General features: G+C 36.5%; 1 protein-coding gene across 4 annotated transcripts in view; it reads left to right on the forward strand.

Moving 5' to 3' along the window:
- The window catches only part of LRRC4C (leucine rich repeat containing 4C), a 1410106-nt gene that overhangs the window by 245847 nt on the left and 1147720 nt on the right, over positions 1–16539 (forward strand). For 2 of the 4 annotated variants that reach the window (XM_058446767.1, XM_032166235.2), the window contains exon 2: positions 9362–9557. The exons of 1 other annotated variant lie outside the window; for it this stretch is intronic. The gene's annotated coding sequence lies outside the window, so the exon portion shown is untranslated. Of the gene's footprint in view, positions 1–9249; positions 9558–16539 lie in introns of those variants that run through there. One more of the 4 variants, XR_009215681.1, reaches the window with a different exon arrangement.

The following is a 16539-nucleotide window of genomic DNA, read 5'->3' on the forward strand; positions in this document are numbered from 1 at the left end:
CCACCCTTACCCAGGGAACGTTTGATAATGCCTGAAGGCATTTTTGATTGTTATATCTGATGGGAAACAAGTGCCACTAACATTTAGTGATTAGGAGTCAAGAATGCTAAATATCCAGTAATACACAGGACAGCTCAGACAACAAAGAATTATCTAGTCCAGTATATCAGTGTCACCAAAGTTGAGAAACTCCATCTTCAAACATCTCACAGTCTCAGAGTGTGAGACAGGCACGCTTTTATATCAGTGGAATTAAGATTACAATAGGAACCAGGAAAAACTATTTCTGGTAGAGATGCTAAGGAGGATGTTGTCAACTTCCCCTGGAAAAGAATGAGAGATTTGGGAAGGTGATGCTGAATTCAAGGGGCAAGGGGAACATTCTAGGGAGAGGCAAGAGCTTGAAAAAAGTTATGAAAACATGACACTAAAAACAGCTTCACTGAGCTGGAGTTCAAAGTGGTGGTATAGAACCCTATGAAAAATAAGTCTAGACCAGTAGTCAAAGGCTCAATTACCGAGATTCAGTTTTGTAAGGTAGAGTTTGGATTTTGTCCTATAGGCAAAGAAAATCCACTAAAAAGATCCATGGATTCAAAAGCATGGACTAGTTACTCTTTATATATATATACACACATATATGTATACACGTGTATATATATATATATTATACTACAACGTGCAGATTTGTTACATATGTATACACATGCCATGTTGGTGTGCTGCACCCATTAACGCATCATTTACGTTAGGTATATCTCCCAATGCTATCCCTCCTCCCTCCCCCCACCCCATAACAGGCCCTGGTATGTGATGTTCCCCTTCCTGTGTCCAAGTGTTCTCATTGTTCAATTCCCACCTATGAGCGAGAACATGCAGTGTTTGTTTTTTTGTCCTTGCGATAGTTTGCTGAGAATGATGGTTTCCAGCTTCATCCATGTCCCTACAAAGGACATGAACTCATCATTTTTTATGGCTGCATAGTATTCCATGGTGTATATGTGCCACATTTTCTTAATCCAGTTTATCATTGGTGGACATTTGGGTTGGTTCCAAGTCTTTGCTATTGTGAATAGTGCTGCAATAAACATATGTGTGCGTGTGCCTTTATAGCAGCATGATTTATAATCCTTTGGGTACATACCCAGTAATGGGATGGCTGGGTCAAATGGTATTTCGAGTTCTAGATCCCTGAGGAATCCCCACAATGACTTCCACAATGGTTGAACTAGTTTACAGTCCCACCAACAGTGTAAAAGTGTTCCTATTTCTCCACATCCTCTCCAGCACCTGTTGTTTCCTGACTATTTAATGATCGCCTTTCTAACTGGCATGAGATGGTATCTCATTGTGGTTTTGATTTGCATTTCTCTGATGGCCAGTGATGATAAGCATTTTTTCATGTGTCAGTTGGCTGCATAAATGTCTTCTTTTGAGGAGTGTCTATTCATATCTTTGCCCACTTGTTGATGGGGTTGTTTTTTTTTTCTTGTAAATTAGTTTGAGTTCATTGTAGATTCTGGATATTAGCCCTTTGTCAGATGAGTAGATTGCAAAAATTTTCTCCCATTCCGTAGGTTGCCTGTTCACTCTGATGGTGGTTTCTTTTGCTGTGCAGAAGCTCTTTAGTTTAATGAGATCCCATTTGTCAATTTTGGCTTTTGTTGCTATTGCTTTTGGTGTTTTAGACATGAAGTCCTTGCCCATGCCTATGTCCTGAATGGTATTGCCTAGGTTTTCTTCTAGGGTTTAGAAAGAGAAGGAAAACGCCACTGGCAGCCAAAAGAAAACTAGAAGCAATAAAACTGATTAGTGGCATGGATGTCAATTTTGCTAATAATTAAATCTTGCAAGTGAAAAATCCTAAGAGGCTAATCTATCTCTCTATGAGTAGGGCTTAAGGATATTTGCTTAAGGTATGCTTAAGGCATCCGTAATGATAAGGTAAAGGAGGTTGAGAAAGTGGGATTTGCCTCTCCACTGAAGGTGAGGATTGAGGAAAGGAAACCTAATGGTTTCTAGTTTTCTGCTTTGATTATCCAGAAAGATGACAGTGCCACGTTCCAAGGTATTTCTGAGGGATTATTTGGAAAAATCACGAGTTCTCTTCTACACATTCTGAGTTTAAGCTAATGGTGGTCATGCAGTTCTATAACCCAAAAAACAGCTTCACATTGGATGTATCAAACAAAAATGTTCAAAAATGAGTTACTTGAAACATTGGAAGTAGACTAGGTTTTTCAAGAAGACTATTGAAAGAGAAGACCAATCCTCTGAAAATACCAATATTTCACTGTCAAGTAGAGAAACAACTTTTACTTGTCAGAATATGTAGTCAGAGATATGATGACAAGAAAAATGGCATAATGAAATAGAAAGAGCAAAAAAGACATCTGGTATTTTAAAATAAAGGCAATATATAAAAATGTACTTCTCTAAATCAATTAAATTATGAAAGAAATATTTTAGAAATGCTTGTACATGGTAAAAAAAAACAAGAAAAGAGAGCTTTTAGATGCCGCAGTGAAGGAGAAATTCAAGGTAAGATCAGTAATCAAAGGCACAAAACATCAGAGGTATCGGGGGTAACAGTCATTAAATGCTAGGTGTGACATTTTAATACCCTCAGAGCTGAGTGCAAGTAGAAGGTGATTGGATCTGTACTACCTGCAAAAAAACATTGAGACAGGAGATCATTCTGCTATGGCTTTGATATTAGAACTAGAAAAATTCTGACCACCAGCCATCATTTAAAATGAATCATTTTTGAGAAATTGGCCATATGAGACACTTTAAGAAAACTTGTGAGTTCCGAATTTGTATGTAGTATGAGAAGGGCAAGTTGAGAAATTAACAAAAACCTAATACAAACTCAGTGAAACTGATGACAACAGTGAAGAGGTGAATATGAAATGACACACGGTGATTGTTGCTATAGACTGGGGCTCCTGAAGTGCTCCTGTATTAGTCAGCTTGGGCTGCCATAAGAGAATACCATACACTGGTTAGCTCGAAGAAGAGAAAGTTATTTTCTCACAGTTCTGGAACTAGAAGTCTAAGATCCAAATGCCAACCATGTTGGTTTTGGTAAGCACCCTATTATTGGCTTGCAGATAGCTGCCTTCTTTCTCCATCCTCACATGGCCTTGTCTCTATGTGTGCACATTGCTGGCGTCTCTTCCTTTTCTTACAAGGATACCAGTGACCTGATCTCCAAATACAGTCATCTAAGAGGTTAGGCCTTCAACATATGAATTTTGGGGAGACACAGATTTTCCATAATGACCCCCATGAAGATGACTTAAGAGTGAACTATTTAAATCCCCAATGGAAATTCATAATGAAAAGTCAGAAAATGCAACAAATAGGAGAATTTATACCCCTAGAACTAGAGATACTAGAATTGTCCAGAGGACACATTAAAATGACTGTGTTTAAAAGTTCAAATAGATAAAGAAAAAAATGACCACAGACATCAGACTTGGAGAAGGACTCCAATATTGAACTGTGGAGCTATAAGCTGTATGATTTTGTGAGCAAATACATTTGTAAAGATGTAGTTAAGTGTAAACAAGCATTAGTGACTTGGAAATAGATCTGATTAAATTAAACAGACATGCAGCTTTAATGTGAAGAGTTAAGACAAATAAAATGACATACTACAGAAAATGAGAGAAATTATAGACAAGGAGGATAGAGAGAAAAGAATCATACACTAGTTTGTTATTTGCCTGAAGTAAAAAAACGATATCAATCTTCAGAATGGGTACTACATTCACACGTTGTTTAATTAAAAACAAATATTCACCTAGTTCTATTGCGGTGAAATTTCCAAACTCACACAAACAAGAAAACATACTGAAAGCAATCAAGGATGAGATATCTATTGCAATAAAAGGAATGGAAATTAGAATGACAGAAGATGTCTCACAGCCAAGATGGAGAACAGATGCCCCAACAGAATGAAACTTTAAAGAGTGGATGGAAAATAATTGTTTACCTAAAATTCTACATTTAGCTAAACTTCAATTCAAGGGTGAATCCAAATGGGGAAAAAAGTCTCATAATAATAGTGAGAATTAGAATCTACAGACTGTCTATCTCTCTCTCTCTCTCTATCATCGATCTATTAATCTATCTATCTATATGAGAATGAAAATCAGTAAGAGAAAATTGAACCTCCAACCCAAAGAAAGAGTGAGATGATAAAGAAACACTTTCATATACATGTAAGGTTTGTCTGTGAAAAATAACATAGATAGATAGGTGATAGACAGACTGATATAATATATGCTACTAATTTCTTGGTGGTTTCAGGCAAGGTATTTTACAGGACAAAAGCAGGAGAAATTAATGTGGTAAAGTGGAGGAAGAAGTTCAGTGTGAATACATTCAAATGCCCTATTTGGTTGGAGAGAAAATTACAAATATTATCGATCAACTGTTAAGTATACATGTTTAAAAATGTATAAATGCCCACAAACAGAAAAGAAAATGAATGTAAAATATTCAGACAGAAAAAGGAAAGGAAGACAGGAATAAAGAAGACTGTATCAATCCAATAGTAGAAAAACTTTGGAATGTAAAGGATACGTACCAACTAAAGAATAATGGCTTTCTCTCTGAGGAGAAAGGTAGAAAAATTGGGAAGGAATGCAATGTGGGCTTCAATTACTTAAATTATATCAATCTGGAAAGAAAAAAGTTCTGACGTTAATAAAGCAAAGGCCAGGGTAGAGACACGTGGCTATAGTCCCAGCTACTTGGGAGGATGAGAAGGGAGGATCCCTTGAGTCTAGGAGTTTGAGTCTGCAGTGAGCCATGATTGTGCCACTGCATCCTGGGTCACAGAGCAAGACCCTGTCTCTGAAAAGTCGAAATAAAAGCAAAATGTAAATATTTGTTAAATCTTTGAGTAGGTGGGTTTTGTTGGTTGCAACTGTTTGGTATATTTCTGTACTTTTGGAATATGTAATTCTCATAATAACATGTTAAAAAATGTACATTGGTATCAGACAAAATTGGATTCTTACCTCATATGTTGTATTTGCTATATAACTTAGGTAAAGATTCAATTTCTTTAGGTTCCACCTGCTTGATCTTAAATGTATATAATATTGCAATATTCCCTATCTTTTTAGGGTTATTTTAACTATACTGATGACGTAGTACTTGGGGAAAATATGTGTCCAATATATGGCAAGTGGGAGGAATAAAAAAGCAACAACATGAAACCAAAAGAGAGAAACATTTTTCAAAAGGGGAGGGAGGTGTCTTTTGTTTCACATGCTGGTGACAGTTAAATTACTAGTCTTGGCCACTATCTTTAAATATTAGGAGGTTATTGATGAATTTCACTTGAGCAGTCTGGCCAGAAAGATGCAAGCAGAGGACTGTGAGTGTGGGTTGAAAGGAAGGAAGGACAAATAACAAATGCTTGTAGTGTGTTGTTTGAAATAAGGATACAAGGAAAAATCATGTATGTATTTATAGATGGATAAGAGAAAACAGGTGATTTTAAAATGGGAAACTGCAAATGTGGACTATTTTAAGTAGTTTGACTGTGGAGGGAAGTAGGTCAGTGACTACACGTAGACAGAAGGGTGTGTGTGTGTGTGTGTGTGTGTGTGTGTAATGGTAAGGATTTTAGCATGTGAACAGATTGAAAGGACCAGTAGCAAGGGGAGAGGTGAAAATATAGGAACAAAGGTAGAGCACTGATGGATCAAGGTCTTAGAAGAGACAGGAGGAGTTGGAATCAAGAACACAGATGAAAGGGTTGGCTGTAAGCAAAAGAAAAAGCGCTTGTTCTGAGATTAGAGAGAAGTTGAACTCTGAGTACTGACAGTGATAAGTGTCTATGTGTGAAGACAGGACATTGGGGGAGTTTATGTCTCTTAGCTTCACATTTATGTGTAAAAGGTAGATGGCAGTGTCCTCTACTGAGAAGGAATGTGTTATTTTGGTTATCTTTGTTGCTGCTGTTTGCTTGCTTCTTCTCTGTCAAGAGTGAGGACTCAGGCATTGAAATACTCCATGAGGAATGTTTCTTTTGATAGAAAAAGTGGATTCAGTCCCAATTCTCTTTTTCTAAAGAAGAGATTTTTTCTGTGAACAATCATTGTTTGGTACTTCAAATCACTACACTCATTTCAGAAAGTCATGAAAGGTCCATAGAGGGGAGTGATGTATAAGAGTTACTGGCCAAGGCTTTTGGGAAATAAACAGGAACCAAGACTCCACATTTCCATGTCCTCTGCAAAATCAGCTTTCCAAAAATAGACTCATACAAGCTGTAGTCACAGTTGAATGTCATGTTTCTATTATTGCAATGACATAAAATCATTAAACCACTGCTAGTAGTAAAAGTAGTCATGTCTAGTAATAGAACTGCTCTTTGTCCATTCAAAGGGAATTGCATTTTAAATGACACATGGTGAGCTATGTCCTGTTGAGGTGAGTGGCACAGACTGAGGTTTGACTTCCACCACAATTTATTAAATATCCTCCTGTGATAGTTCTCTGCAGTACCCAAGCTCTCAGTTCTGAATAGTGGTGTCAAACCGGCTGGCCTGTCATGGGCTTAGGACACAGAAAAGTTTCGAATTTGTTGGGGACCATCTGTTAAAATTTTTTATGTTTCCTATATTTGAGTTAACTGAAAAAAGATCAAATATTCTTTTTTATCTTACTTTAAAAATGTTTATGTATGATAGAAACAAAAATATATATATAAATAAAATAAAGACAGGGTCTCACTATGCTGTCCAGGCTGGTCTCGAACTCCTGGGCTCAAGCAATCCTCTCACCTTGGCCTCCCAAAGTGCTGGGATTAAAGGTGTGAACCATTGGGACTGGCCCAAATATTCTTAATGTGGAGACTCAATAATCCTACCTTAGTCTCTCAAGATTTTTTAAAATAATTTTTTTAATTTTTGTGGGCATATAGGAGGTATATATTTTTATTGGGTATATGAGATGTTTGATACAAGCATGGAATGTGTAATAATCACATCAAAGAAAATGGAGTATCCACCTTCTCAAGGATTTATGCTTTGTATTACAAACAATCCAGTTATACTCTTTTAGTTATTTTAAAACATACAGTTAAATTATTATGGACTATAGTCACCCTGTTGTGCTATCAAATACTAGGCCATATTCATTCATTCTATTTTTTTGTACCCGTTAACCATCCCCATCTTCCTCCTACCCCCGCTACATCTTCCTCCTACCCAGCCTTCCCAACCTCTGGTAACCATCCTTCTACTCTCTATCCTCATGGGTTCAATTGTTTTGATTTGTAGATCCCACAGATAAATGAGAACATGTGAGGTTTGTCTTTCTGTGTTTGGCTTATTTCAGTTAACATAATATCTTCCAGTTCCATCCATGTTGTTGCAGATTACTGAATCTCATTCTTTTTATGGCTGAATAGTACTCCATTGCATATAAATACCACATTTTCTTTATCTATTCATCTGTTGATGGACACTTAGTGTGCATCCTAATCTTGGCCATTGTAAACAGAGCTGTATCAAGCTTCTTTCTCTAGACTACTCTTTACATCATGTACACCGTACAAGAAGAATATTTGAATACCTTATATGATTCAGACACATCATCTCAGTTAGTCCCTCACAGAATCCAATGAGAGAATTATAGCCATAGGCTAATGAGTACATTGACATTTCAAGATTGAACACAATATTTCCAAAACCAACTGGGATACAAATTCGTGTCTGAATTAAACAAATGTGATTAAAGGAGTCATTGGATCAAATGTCTTTTCTAAGTTCTAAACCTATTAAGAAGGGGACAAGGAAGTTTTGACTTCCTTAGGCATTCAAATATCACATTTATTATCAGTAAGACTGTATTGATAAATATACTCTCTACATGAGGCCAAAACACACTGTACATTAGACCAATATTATCACCCTAAAACTGGCCCCTTGGGTGAGAATCGTAGTTACAGAGCTAATAAATTGCATCAAGAAGTGAAGCCTGCCTCTCACCTTTCATGAGTGAATGGTATAGATGCATTAGTCCTGTAAAATAAGTCATTCCTCTTATTGGCAATTAAATAGTGAGAGGTGCAGGGATTGGTTTCTATCAAATACCTTCACGGGAGATAGAGGTCGGTCAGTAAAAAGAACAGGTGATTCCCTATAAATGTGGCACATACTTTTTCCATGGCAGGTAATTCTCTCTTATTAATTTAATCCATTTAAGTGTTTTATCTTCTCTTTCACATTATGAGCTTCTTAAGTCACAAAAGTGTTGATTAAACCAGGACAAAAAACCAGGCAGCCAACACACTAGGAATGATGAAAAAGCATTATATTGGTGGATTTCACTGTGATAGGAAACAGTATAATTTTCCATTGTACTTTGGGGCAGCACACAGAGATAGAATAAATCAAGCACTGGCCTCCAGAAGGCTTTAAGAAACTAGTTAGGAAAGGAACAGCTCTTCCCCTGGCATGATTAAGAGCTGAGATCCATCAACTATGTGTATGGCATAGTTGTGTCTCCAAGTCCTGTTCTGCCAACTGGACATCCAATAGTTTGGGTAACACAAGCCCATTCTCTGGCAGAGTCAGTGGTTTCATGTCTAAGCCTCAGAGTTCCAGCTCTTTGACATGCTTGAAAATGGCTTAATCTGCCATCTCAGCCTTTACTAGAATTGGTTGCATTAAGACATTTTTTTTTTTTGTAGCTATTTTTCCAGGCAATCTGCAGGCAGAAAGCTCCTTCTTTGGAAGACTAGCATGTAGGGAGTAAGTTTTGGACAAGCCAATTTGTACTTCTCCATATTGACCTGATTATGTCTTATCTCACCATCATACTTAGCACAGTGTCTTGCAATATGTAACTGTTGAATAAAGGAGATAATGTATTGATGGATGGATGAATGAATAAATAATTGTGTAGAGAAAAGTATAGCCACTAAGGCTGTCTTTTCTTCATGCCACTCCTCCAGAGTTCTTATTTTCAAGAAGGTGCAGATACCTAGGCACCAGTTAGAAGTCTGCTTCTCAGTAAAAGTCTAAGTTCCTTTTATGTGCTAAATTTCTCTTCTCTGATTTGAAACTCAGAATCTTTCAGCCATCAAATAAACCTCACATCAGTGATGGAGTCATAGCCTATAGAACAATGACTCTCTATGTCTCTTAATGAAAGACCTCAGGTTTATTTTTTATTTCTTTTTGAAATATGATAAAATCCCCTATATGTATTGAAAAATCCCCTTGAATTAAATAATAAATTATAATCATAGCTAGCATTTTTTAATGTTCACTCTGTGCCAGTGCTCTGATAAATACTTGACATAGATTATCTCATTTAATCCCCACAGAAACCAAATGAAGTGTTTACTGTCATTATCCGTATTTGATGGAGAGGATACTGAGGCTCACAGAGAATTAATAATTTGTTCAAGACCGTCTAATGTGGAGTAATCAAGAGTGAATGCCCTGAAAGTACACACACCAGCCTGGACCAGCATTCTTTTTTTTTTGAGAGGAAAAACTACAGAGACAGAGTAGCAGCAGGTGAGCCACTTTCTCCATACCAATTGTACAAGGACCTGGCGGGCAAATGTCTGTCATGGGAGAGGCTCCAGTCTTGAGATGTGGGGCTTATAAGCTGCCTGGTTACAGAAGCACGGGACCTTCCCCTGGGATAGATTGGGGCCCAGGTCAAAACTTTGTTGTTACAGTTCTGTGATGTACAAGAATTGTGACTTCTATCCCTGATCTTCCATGGCAGCATTTATAACAGAGCTCAGTAACCCATCCCTTGGTGAGATCGGAGTCCAGGACCCAAGTCTCATGTTTGTTGTCATATGGTGTTGGGGATTCTTGGCCCTCAGCCCTGTCCATTTCATTGGCATCCTAACAGATGTCTGACTTGAGTACTCAGTTGTTGCCAGTTTTTCTGTCTTCTGCATTTTAGTTTTCAAATGAGCCTGCTCTCTGGGGGAGAGGAAGTGTCAGCTGTCTGTATGGAAAGTCAGCCTGCTGGGTCTCCAGCCCAGGCAGAGAAACCCTTTCCTATCACCAGCTGTTAAGTGGTAGAACCTTTATTCAAGTGCCACAGTATGATGCCAGACTGCCCAGTCTTAAGTGATTTTCAATAACAAGAGGATTTAACCAACTATATGTACATTTCAAGTAGAATCGTAATCTACAGTACCTACTTTTGCTGTTGTGTGTTTTTGTCTCTTGTTGCTAGTTGATCATTTGAAATACTTATGTATCAAGCTCCTATTTCTAGCCCATGTAATTCACCATTCTTCTACTCCCTGCTCCCTCAGAAGGTGAGATTTAATTTGGTTGTGAAACATCCAAAGATATGTTGTTAGCCATGAGATTGATATGCTTATCCACTGGGATGTGTGTTGGAGTGGACAGTTCTTAAGATGTAGCGTGCCCTAGAAGAAGAAATAAGTACCAATTCAGGCTTTGCATTCTGTCCTCTGTGTGGGTATTTATAGGAGATTCTAAAACTAGAACTAATGATGTTAAGAATTTGTCTCTATGCCAGTTGAGCTCTATGGTTTCTTGTCTGGAATTCTATTTGTGTATCTTGCAAGTATAAATTTATTCTTTCCAATACTTCCCATTTGAAATGTATAGATTTATAAACTTTACAATATAGAATGTCTTTATCCAGTCAATCATTGATGGGCATTTAGGTTGATTCCATATCTTTGCTATTGTAAGTAGTGATACAATGAACTTATTCCTGCATATGTCTTTATAATAGAATGATTTATACCCCTTTGGGTATATATCTAGTAATGGGATTGCTGGGTCAAATGGTATTTCTGTCTTTATGTCTTTGAGGAATCGCCACACAGTCTTCCACGATGGCTAAACTAATTTACACTCCCATAAACAGTGTATAAGGGTTCCTTTTTCTCTACAACCTTGCCAGCATCTGCTATTTTTTGACTTTGTAATAATAGCCATTCTGACTGGTGTTAAAGAGTATCTCATTGTGTTTTGATTTTCATTTCTCTAATAATCAGTGATATTGAGATTTTTTTTTTTAATATGATGGTTGGCCACATGTATGTCTTCTTTTGAAAAGTGTCTGTTCATGTCCTTTGCCCACTTTTTTATGAGGTTGTTTTTTGTAAATTTGTTTGGGCACATTAGGGGAACAACACAAACTGGGTCCTTTCGGAAGGTGGAGGGTTGGAAGAGGAAGCAGATCAGAAAAAATAACTAATGGGTACTAGGCTTAATACCTGGGTGACAAAATAATTTGTACCACAAACCTCAATTACACAAGTTTACCTATGTAACAAACTTACATTTGTACCCCTGAACTTAAAATAAAAGTTAAAGTCAATAAATAAATACAGAATGTCTTGAACCAAGAGAAATCATCAGTAATTTAATAGTAGTAACATCTTTAACTCAAGTTCACAAAGTCAGAGATGTAATCTGTTTTATTCATTTCTATATATTCCCAGTGCATAGACACTGGCCTAGAACAAAGTAGTTGTTAAATGAATTCTTGTTATTTGAATAAATAAACCAATACATGACATCTGATGAAAAATTACCCATTAAATCATCTCAATTTTCTTGGGATATCAACATATCTGCTTTTAGTTATGTTTATTAAATTAGATAAATATGAGATGGGAAAAGTGATCATCTTTTCTTGTGTTTCCACACAAATCATTTGTTTCTCAGTGAAATAGACAATATATTCTAAGTAAAATTCTTTAAAATCTTGTGATTGGAAGTACTTTCAGATGTGTAGAATTGTGTGTGTGTGTGTGTTTCCGTGTGTTTAATATTGGAGGATAATTATTTGAAAAAAAAAAGCTGTTTTCTAGAGATTATCCACTATTTTGGATAACACCCCCACCCCCCCAAAAAAAAGTTGAATGTTGCACAGCAGATAACCAGAGAGATTCCTATTTTCATAACTCTCCCTTGGAGGGGGTATTTCATATTGTTTAAGATCATGAGCCCTGTCTTACTAGTTATATGTACTTGAAAAACTTACTTCTTATTCTTATGTCTTGTTTCTTCATTGGCAGAAAGAAAATAATAATAGTTTTCACTTTGGTATAATAATCAGTGAGTTAGTACATGTAAAGCATGTAGAGCATGACTGGTACAAAGTAAGCGCTCAACGAACATTATTATTACTATTATTCCCGTCTCCTTATGCATAAAAAACCTCACCTTCCTCAGGCAATTTATACAAGTCAGGAATAGTATAAACTCTGATTTTAACTTTCATATTTAGTGATCTTAGAGGGAGTCTTCAAGGGGATCCCTACTAGCCTTTTAATTTAAAATAATTCCAGGTCAAATAATAGAAAAACACAGATAGGTCCCTATGATGCCTGTTCTCTCTTACTGAAACTGGGCTTTCTGGAATCCCTTCAATTGTCCTTGATGTGTCTTCAAATTCTGAGGATGCTCAGGATTCCTTTGTAGTATTTTTAAAACTGGTGCTAGCCTCTGTCTGGCATGTGCAGTAAATGAGGGAACATTCTCCAATTGCACCTCTGAAATTTCATCTGGTTCATCCCCTGCACACAAACCGGATTGAGCAGAGGGAGCCGAACAAGGTCAACACCGGGTGATTTTCCCTACTAAAGTTTCTAATCTATTGTTGTAGGCACAGGGCTAAACCACGGTGTGTGATGGTCCTGCTAGAGAAAAAAAAAGTGCCATAGCAAATAAATGGAAATTCCTTCAGGCGATGGAAAATGTAGCAGCTCTAAATACAACTACACCTTTATGTAGAAACACATAGAAACACTTGACTGGACCTCAAGAATGTATGACGATTTCTTCACTATTAGTTGAAGGCAGTCTTCTGATTTTGGCTTCTGTCAACTTCCTCTCTTGCTCTTTTTGTTTTCCTGGCCCTTATCCATTTGACTTTCTTCCCAATGACTCGCTCTCTGACTTTCTTTAGATAATTTGAAAATACTGACTGTGCAGATGCCAAGGGTGAAAAGTATCTTCATCCTCACTGAACTGCACATAGCAACTCTCTTTTCTCATCCCCAGAGGAATTTTTGTAATTTTGTTGGGAGTACTTGTGTCTGTACTATAATGTCTACAGAAAAGAATAATGAACGAATCTACCCATAATTAACTACATTTTAATGGGCTTTGATAAGAAGTCAGCTCACCCCAGTCTCAAAAATGAAAACAAAACAAAGAAAATTTGACTTAATAAGTGACATATGTGGCCGGGCGCGGTGGCTCAAGCCCATAATCCCAGCACTTTGGGAGGCCGAGGTGGGCGGATCATGAGGTCAGGAGATTGAGACCATCCTGGCTAATACAGTGAAACCCCGTCTCTACTAAAAATACAAAAATTTAGCCGGGCGTGGTGGCGGGCGCCTGTAGTCCCAGCTAGTCGGGAGGCTGAGGCAGGAGAATGGCATGAACCCGGGAGGCGGAGCTTGCAGTGAGCCGAGATCGCAACACTGCACTCCAGCCTGGGCGACAGAGCAAGACTCCGTCTCAAAAAAAAAAAAAAAGTGACATATGCATATGAAAGTTAAGATGAGTTGGGGTCATAGTAATATGTTGAAAACAACATAGAATCTATTATTATTCTTTAAACTTTTTTGACCAATGGCTTTCTGAGCATATAACTAAAGAACTCTCTCCTTAGAAAATACACATAAAGTAGACATCTACAAAATTTTTTGAAGATAATTTTCATAGATATATTGTATGAAGCCTATTTCTATATTCTACAGAAATATATAAAATTCACATTAAAATCCCTGCCTTAGCTCAGGCTGTTGCGGGACTGTTGCATCACAGGATCAGGTGCAGTGAGTGCATCACAGGTGTGCTGAGATTATTACCTATTTCTGTCTTTAAGGCAGCAAGGCAGAATCAAAGGTAACTAGAATGAAGGGGTTTGTTTCTTCTCATTGTAAAAAGCAGGAAAGTTTTCCCCAGTAAACCATAGATATGTGATCACTTTCTATATGATTCTTAAGTAAAATAAGTTGAACATACTGACAAGGATTGTTCACTTATTTTTTCAGTGGATGTTTATTGACTGTCTCCTCTTAACTATGCACTATACACTGTGTTAGATATGGGTGAGGTAACAAAGGTGACTAAAGTTTGTTTTTTTTTTTTTTTTGACCTTGAGGAAGTCATAGTCTGTAAGGGAAAACACATACCCAAATAATCAAGTATAATACCATATGCCGTATGTGTAGATCTATGGGAGCAAAGAGGAGAGTAGGCCTCATTTTATTTGGATGAGAACACATATCACCAAAATAACATTTAATTAAACTTTGCAGGCTAAGTGGAATTCACTAAGAAGATTATGTGTACTAGGATTTTTCCTATAGATATTTTTCTACAACATTTTTAATGGTTGCATACTATTCCACGGTGTGAACATAATGCAGTTTAGTTTTTAAATTATTTTATGCAGGGTAGAAGTGCATTATTGCTCCATCGATTTATTGCATTGTAGTGAAGTCAGGGTCTTTAATGTATTCATCACTGGAGCAATGCACATTGCAGCCAACAAGCAACCTCCCATCATCCACTCCCACCATCTCCCAACACAATAAATTTAATAAGTCCTTTTCATCACTAGTTGATTCCAATTTTTGGCACTATAGCCAATATTAATATAAAGATTCTTATAGCTACATCATAGTACATGTTCTTTATTCTATTTTTAGAATACAGTTCTAAACAAAATTACTGGTTCAAAGGACCACAGCATTTTTAAAGCCTAAATACTTTTTCTCAAGATAGCATTATTGAAAAGCAGGGCTTTGTGTTCAGATAGACTTGAGTATAAAATATAAACATTTATTTTCTTGTTTGACCTGGGGCAAGTTGCTTAAGGGGTATTCCTCTTGGTTTCTTTATTTTTGAAGTATTCAGGTAATATGTATATTGAAGTCCTGCTTTAAAAATTATAGTGGAGATTAATATTTATTGAAGCTTCTATGTATTTTGATAATAGTTACCAGATAGTTGCTAAATACTAGAAAGAAAATTCAAGTGTTCCATTTTAAGTTAGTGTCATTAATTAATTTCTAACAGAACATGTGCACCGTCTGAAGAACTACGTGATGTTGTTATAGTCCATTCATTATATGGCCAAAATTTTGGAAATCCAAACTCACTGTCCATATAAATCATTTTAAAATTGATGGGCTGTGTTCAGAAATTTGGCCTGAAAAATAGGGATGCTATAGTATCAGATGAAGAGATAAAAATCTGTAATAAAATTTGTTTTCTTCCACTCATTACCCATTTCTTTTAATCTCTCAAAGCCTTGGTCATATCGTCTAAAAAAAAGAGCATAAGTTTGAATATTCTTTCAGCTTTAAAGAATCAAGTGAGCAATATAAATTAAAAACATAGATAGGTATCTAAATTGTTTGTCTTTTATAGTTTATTATTTTTAGTTTTTGAATTCACTCTGAATCTGTTTACTTATTGAGAAAGAGGAGATATGCAAAATCTACCCTTTTCTTATACTTGTCAGTGTATTATATTTTTCACACTATATTGATGTGGGGCATTAACTTGAAGAATCTGGATTTATTTTTGAACTCCTGTCAGCACTCCATAATTAACATTGCCCAGAAGAGAAATGCTATTTTGCCTCCTGCATCATCAACACAACTGTCAGCAAATAAGGAAGGCATCGTCTTTACCATTATTGCTGTTATGTATGAAGCAGAAAAGAACAGCTGGATTTTCACACACTGGGCTGTTAGAAAAGCTAGCACTTAGTGAAATCTATTTTCAGTTTCTACCTACCTTTTTTTTTTTTTTTTTTTTTTTTTTACTTAAGAATGTAATTAAAGGGAAAAATGTCATTTTTATCCTGAAGTCTATTTTTAAACTCTTAATTTGAGACATTTACTGTTCTCAAAGTTGTTTATCTCAATGTCGTTTTTCTTTCTTGACATTAAAATGCAAAGTTAATGTTGATTGCTTAGTGGTCATTTCACTTATCTACTCACTGCTCTATTGTGTCTGTGTCCTAAATTCCCTGTAATGTTTCAGATCTTTCTCTGTTCTTCAATTTTGTTTAAATTTACAATGGTGATGGGTAAATGAGTCTTTTTTAAAATGAACAGTTGCAACAGTTGCAAGGACTGAGTCTTGCTGCAATAAAAGGGCAATGCCATAGCTCAGACATTTGCTTCTTTAAGAAGGTAAAATATCTGAAGCCTTCACAGTTACAGCGTGCCAAAATTAGGTAATGTAAGAAACCTTTATTAAATAAGGTTTTGTGTTTGTGTGTGTGTGCTTTGTTTCAACTGCATACAAGGTAGGCTTGAGAACGAAGCAGCCACTTTGGAAAGCAGTTCAGCAGTTCCTCAAAATGTTAAATGTAGAGTTAGCATAGGCCAGGCATTCTACTCCTAAGCATATGTCCCCCAAAATGAAAACATAGGTCCACACAAAAACTTATACATAAATCTTTATGGCAGCGTCATTTATAATAGCCCCAAAGTGGAAATAACTCAAATTTCTATCG

This window comes from Hylobates moloch, unplaced genomic scaffold (assembly GCF_009828535.3).
Source record: "Hylobates moloch isolate HMO894 unplaced genomic scaffold, HMol_V3 SCAFFOLD_11, whole genome shotgun sequence".
Lineage (NCBI taxonomy): Eukaryota > Metazoa > Chordata > Mammalia > Primates > Hylobatidae > Hylobates > Hylobates moloch.